The sequence below is a fragment of the Herpailurus yagouaroundi genome, unplaced genomic scaffold (genome assembly GCF_014898765.1).
Source record: "Herpailurus yagouaroundi ecotype Mexico unplaced genomic scaffold, PumYag 100, whole genome shotgun sequence".
In the NCBI taxonomy this organism is placed as follows: domain Eukaryota; kingdom Metazoa; phylum Chordata; class Mammalia; order Carnivora; family Felidae; genus Herpailurus; species Herpailurus yagouaroundi.
Window position 1 is genome coordinate 58,492,722 of NW_024412391.1, and position 7,118 is coordinate 58,499,839.

General features: G+C 33.1%; 1 non-coding gene across 1 annotated transcript; it reads right to left on the bottom strand.

Moving 5' to 3' along the window:
* Positions 1-6,294: 6,294 nt before the first annotated feature.
* Positions 6,295-6,400, bottom strand: LOC121029048 (U6 spliceosomal RNA). Its single transcript, XR_005789555.1, has one exon. It is a non-coding gene; the product is annotated as a U6 spliceosomal RNA (small nuclear RNA).
* Between the last annotated feature and the right edge of the window lie 718 nt (positions 6,401-7,118).

Below are 7,118 nucleotides of genomic sequence, written 5' to 3' on the forward strand. Positions count from 1 at the left end.
AAAATCTAGACCACCTCCTGGGGGAAAGAAGTCCTTTTCCATGTTTGTTTCTGTTGTGGGTGTTCTGTCTTAGCCATATAAATAGTTGCTACTCTTTATATTTGCATTCCGAAGTGCTTTAGACTCTCCTTTACCCTTAGCAGGCAATCCTGTTACTCATAATAATTATTACATTCAAATTTCTCTATTCAAATTACTATGTGGTTCTGTATCTTCCTTTGATTTTGACTAATACCATGATATTTAAAGCTATGAATGTCCATCAACTGATGAATAGATAAAGAAATTGTGGTTTATATACACAATGGAATACTACTTGGGAATGAGAAAGAATGAAATATGGCCCTTTGTAGCAACATGGATGGAACTGGAGAGTGTTATGCTAAGTGAAATAAGCCATACAGAGAAAGACAGATGCCATATGGTTTCACTCTTATGTGGATCCTGAGAAACTTAACAGAAACCCATGGGGGAGGGGAAGGAAAAAAATAAAAGAGGTTAGAGTGGAAGAGAGCCAAAGCATAAGAGACTCTTAAAAACTGAGAACAAACTGAGGGTTGATGGGGGGGGGTGGGAGGGAGGAGAGGGTGGGTGATGGGCATTGAGGAGGGCACCTGTTGGGATGAGCATTGGGTGTTGTATGGAAACCAATCTGACAATAAATTTCATATTAAAAAAAATAAACCTATTAATCTAAAATAAATAGAGGATGTTCTGTAAGACCATGCTCTTCAACATCTAGGGGTTGAATAGAAAGGAATACTAAGTAATGGAGTCTGGAAAAAAGGTGACAAGATAGAAGAAAAACTAAAAGGAGATGGAAATCCAAGATGGGAGGAATGGTTTCAAGGGCAAATGAATGATCAGGCATGTCAAATGTAACTCATAGGTCAAGTGAAATATGAATTGAGAATTAACCATTCCATTTTACAATGTAAGTCATTGGAACCTTGACAGCAGTAATTTCCGTGACTGAATGGAGAGAAAGGCAGATAAACAGGTTTAAGAATGAATAGGAAGAAAAGAACTGAAGAGCACATAGATAAATGGTCAGAGTACACTTCAATTAAGGAAAGTATTGTAGTGGAGTATCAGGTGGAAGAAAAAAATACAATCTGGAAAACATTGTTGCAATTTTATTGTTTATAAACAATAAACAATTGTTTATAAACAACAGAATGTGTCATTACTAATGTGAGTAATCATTTTGATGGAAAATTAATGATGCAGGAGAGAGAAGCAAGAATTACTATTCTCTAAATAATTTAGTTAAGATTTGAAATCATTTGTAATGGTCATCCAACAAGGTAATGGTCTATTTAGGATTAGAACTCAAAATTCAGGCCAAGAATTCACTGCCACTAGAAAATCTTTGGTCAATCACACATTCCAATGTAAAATATGTTAAATCATGTTTTTAGCTTAAACTATTAAAATATATTAAATTCTTATATAATCTTCTGCTTAAAATAGTACTTCATTTTGGAAATAAAACACAAAATTATTTCAAAAAGTTTTTGCATTTTTATCATTGCTTTAGACGTTGTCAGCATTTAAGGCAATATAACCTTATACAATATATGTGTTCATAAATATGAAAAGAAATATGAATAATTTAGGTGTGTGTATACATATATACACAAGTAAAGAGTGACAAAATAACAATATCCATACTTAGTATGGCCTGTGTCTCCTTACCTTTAATCATACCAAACTTATTACATGTGAAATATCCCAAGGAAAGTGCCATAGATAGTTCAAGTGGTGTAAGAATTAAGAAAACTACTATAATATTTCTACTGCTTTGTTACATTTTCTACTATTGGACGTTATGAGAATAAATTGTTAGTTTTTTCTGACTGGGAACTTCATTTCATACAAAGGGATGATTATCAAATATGGAGCTGCATGATTCTCCTCATTCCAGTTAAGCTACATACTATGTCAGCTTGTCTTTCTCTGAAGAGTATCATTTTGTGTATTATAGATAAGATCATAGAGTTCTGATTGGTCTAAGACACAATCACTATTGAGCCCCTTACTGAATTCTTTTGTGTTGCCCAGTCCCGACATTTTCAAAATCACCTTTGTGTGAGGAAGTAGCCAGTAGTACTCAAAATCAACAGAATCAGGGGTGCCTGGGTGGCCCAGGTGGTTAAGCATCTGATTCTAGCTCAGATCATGATCTAGCAGTTCATGAGTTCAAGGCTTGCATCAGGCTGTGTAAATAGCTTGGAGCCTGCTTCAGATTCTGTATCCCTCTCTCTATGCCCCTCCCCAGATCGTGCTCTGTCTTTCTCTCTCAAAAATAGATATTTTTAAAAATTTTTAGAAAATCCACAGATTCAACATGAATACTGTTCCGTCAAGTCATGTGGATCTTACAAAAGAGTCTCTTTTTCTTGCTTCCTAACATATACTAGCAGTTAAACCATGGGATACTGACAGAAGTTAATAATGATACTGATTCCTCCAAGTCAACAGAGTGTTATACACCCAGCATATTAAATTTTTGTCTTGATTTTCCTTTCTGGAGAATGTAAAGTCTTAGATCCATCTTTTATATCCTTTGTGAAATATGGTAATGCTTTATTTATTGGCAATCTGACTCATCTGATTAATATGCTACTATAAGTACTGCATATACTGACAGAGTTTCTAGGCAAGAGTAGCTGGGCATTTATATTTGGCTACATTTTTGTTTTTATCAGTCAATTTTTGCATTAATTGCAAGGTATTTATACTGATTTATATAAGCCAGTATCAATAGTGCTCAAAGCTCCCCTTTGGATTTCTGACATCTTCCTCAGCCATGAGTCAAAGGAAATCATCCACCTGAAAAATCTAGCTGCTTGGACACCAAAATGTACCTCCCTAAACTCTGGTCTCTTTTCAAGTTCAAAGAAGTACTAACTCTATAAATACGTATAGACTGCAAATGACTGTATTGTCTTCATTTGATTGTCTTGATATTTATCTTTGAACCCCAAGTCATGCGTTTTATATAACACATTGTACCTGATACAATGTTTGACAATGTTTACTATGCAGCACTTTGCCTTCTTAAAACCCATGCAAGGCCTTATATAGAATTCAGTAACACACTAATCCATCCACCATGTAAGTTTTTCAACATCCTATATGCTTTTGTATCATTTTTCATATTCAAATATGTTTATAAAAATAAACAGTTTCAGACACACAGATGGCTGGTTAGTACGAGTTGCACTAAAGAGGCTCTGAAATATATTATGTAACTTTTAGATTAAAAGATGTTTGCAAATGTTTATGACTATCTGATATGAGAATTGATCGATCTAACAAGCTTAAACTGCATTATGTTTCACAAAACAGTTATAACCTTGAGGCAAAGCTATCAAACAGAAATAGCAACATTAATCAAAAAATGGCTCTCCACAATAATCGGAGCTTTAATAAGAATAAGTGTATTGAAGCAAAACGGTTGGTTAACGTTGTATATACTATGCTGAATAAGCAAAACTATCTTAATATTTACTGTAATAGAGAAGATCTTCCTCAAAATGATGGACTCAAATTCCTTCTGGGAGTTAAGTTTTACCACCAAACCACCTTGCTTTTCTGCTGAATATTTCAATTCAACAAGTATTTATGCACTGGATGATATGCTGAACTCAAGTTTTTCTTTTTTCCTTAGATAATAAAAAGAACAAATCAATAAAATTCTTAGTTTTAATATTATAAACCAAATCAGATATGTTTCCTGAGTTCATCAAATGGCCCAAACTTGTAATTGTTGATCAGATGCTGTGAAAAAGGCACATTTTTATTGAAAAATTATGAAGGTATGGTTATTATATATGTATTGATCAGATAAAATTATGGCCCGTCTAGGGGAGCCTGGGTGGCTCAATCACTTAGGTGACTGACTCTTGAATTTGGCTCAGGTCATGATCCCATGGCTTGTGGATTCAAGTCCTGCATCAGTCTCTGTGCTGACAGCGTGGAGCTTGCTTTCTCTCTCTCTCTGTCTCTCTCTCTTTCTCCCAAAATAAATAAACTTTTTAAAAAATATGCCCATCTATGCTATTGTTTTATCTCCAACAAGTTCATCAGATAGGTAAGTTCAGCTATAAAGAACATGGGAAAAATTAGCCATTACAACTCCTTACTCACTTTTTTTTATTATTAATGTTTGAGGACTTAATGTATACTATTATTTAGAGGCTTCCAAACATTCCCTGGTTAAAATACGAAAGTTTAATTCTAGTGCTCTCTACAACTACTGAAAACATCTCAGAATACTTCCATTCCCAGTCACTTTGCTATCTCTTTTGATGTCCTTTACTTTCTCTTTTCTGGGCACTTTTTCCTATTGTCATACATATAGCAGTCTTACACCACCTTACATCACCAGATATACTTGTTCTACTCCTTATTTTGAATTGTGAAATTTAGTTACGTTGTGAGATATTCTTTAGTTCACACAAGCCAGGCACTAATTCATACACTTAGCTTTAAGACTACCTTTGTTTTCTCAGTGTAAGTACATACATATATTATATATATGAGTGTATCTGCATATCATTTTCTTGGGTAAAGAGCAAACACAGGTTAATAACGTCCAAATACATGAACAAGCTATAAGCAAAGCTCGCCATTGTTGTTTCTTTTAACAGCTATATTGTAAAGCATAATTCTCTAATAATCTAAATAGAACCCTATTGTGTTGAAGAAGTGTCATGCTTTGAAATATTAACCAGAATGGGTCTCTTCTGCCAAATGTAAACCAGTATTGTTCACATAGTCATATAAATTTCAAGCTGATTATCTCTTACTGAGAGGCAGTAATGAGAGTAATATAACAGGGAGATCTAAATTAGAACACAGATATTTTTTCATGACAATAAAAATGCAAATGTAATTCTAATTAATTAATATGCTAATAGCTCTTCTCTATTTATAGACAGTAACTCAAGTCTAGCTTGCACTAATACATATACAATTCTTTCAATTCTCTTCTCCAAACTTAGGTAAGATTCCTGAGGGTAAGAACAAAGTCTAATCTGTTTTCTATAACTTTTTCATAGAAAGAAATTGCACTGTTCAATAAAGATGCGATTGTATTAATATAATTGTGATCAAAATTGCCCTAATCTGATAAAATTTCAGATTTTCCTATCAGGTGCAATCTTAGTTGAGGAGAAAAAGGGTGGAACACGCTTGATTTTTTTTATGCATAAAGGCTATCGGGAAACTTTTCTTATGAATCCATAGTCATTAATTCACTTACATTAGGCCCTTATATAATGCCAGAAATTTGAGTTTTTGAAGATGGTATACACAGAGCTTCATTGTCCTAATCTCTGTGTATTTGTATATGTGTGCCTGAAATTATCTATAATAAAATTTTAAAATGAAAAAGAAATGCCATTCTTCTGTTATAAACAAATAGATATGCTTTTTGAAAAATCTCTTTGCACAATTTAGATTTTCTTTAAGTGTCTTACAAAAGAAGTTAATATTTATAGTCTAAGGTTGCTAATCAGATTTTCATTCTGTCAATTTTTTTGCACTCAAGAGGATATATCAGCCTCTCCTTTGAAAATATGTAGAAATATAGGAAGTTTTACTACAGCTGGTAGACTATAATTAGAATACATGTTGTCCAGAAAAAAAAAAAAAAGAATACATATTGTCCTGGTTATCCCTTAATAAAAATCTGATATGAGCTCTAAGGGATATGAAGAAAACCACACCCTGGTAAGAGAATCCTGTGCCAAGTTACCAGTTGCCAGAGAAAGTAGCAAGGATGAAGATGTGGCAAAGAAATAATAGTTCCTGCCAAGCAGTTACTAAGCAAAGAAATCTTAGGATTTCAACTTATTATGTTACTTATAATAATTCAATGACATGGTAAGTGTTTTCCAATTCAAAAACAATTGAAGCTAATGACAAAGCAAAATATACCATCTGAGCGTGACAACCAACTTAACTAGGAGGGGAAGTCCTCTTCTATTTGGAGGAATTGTAATTTTCTCATATAAATAGTTACTATCTATTCTGATGAAGAATTCAATTTCAAGCACAAGAGGAATAAAACATCAGTCTTTGTAATGGATTTCAATCTGGAATGGAAGACAAAAATGGGTGCATATATTAAAATATGTTAATTTTAGTGCTCACATAATATCATATTTTAATGTACTTGGACAAACTGGAAGCAACCAATATTAACAGCAAATAACAAATATGGTTAGTCTATGTGTCCAGTTCTTAATTTACAAGCAACAATTATTTTACTTCTTTTTTTTTTTAAATATGGAATGCTTCATGAATTTGCGTGTCATCCTTGTGCAGGGGCCATGCAATCTTCTCTGTATCGTTCCAATTCTAGTACATGTGCTGCCGAAGCGAGCACCAATTGTTATACTTGTCATGCATTTATAATGAAATAGCATCAAAATAAATTAATCTAAAAACCAGTAAGGAGAGGTTACTGTCATTGAATATATCACCACTACAAAACCTAAAAGAAATAAATGGGAAACAACAAGAAATCAGTTGTACATATTTATTCTATTACTAGCACAAAAGAGTTCAACTGAATATATGGACAAGTTGCCAGAGCCCTGGGAAAATGTATTCTATTTAACCTGTCAATAGCAAACTCCATCAGCATAATATAACCAATATTCAGGTTTCCAAGTGGGTTGAATGACTTTGATAACTCCATTCACAAAGAATGGTCAATATAAAATATGATGTTCTTAATAGAAAAGGGCATAATACTGATAATTAAATAAACTTTTAATAATGAAAATGTCATAGATATGGAAGTGCTACGAATCATTCATATTTGACTTGAAATAAAAAGTGAGAAGTGGTAGACTCATTTATAGACTTCCCTTTGCCAGTTTTGGAAGCCTTTTATCAATTTGATGTGAGTTGTAACCACAGTAATTTCATTCTGTCATTTAATGCTACATAAATTGAATAAATGATAGAGGTATGAGCACATGATGAGCTAACATGTATGGAACTAACCTTTAAGAGTACACTTTTTATTAACTAAGTATCCTTTCCAGAGATGCCATGGGTATTATTTAGTAAGAGTTCATTGAAAGACTGTATTTTAT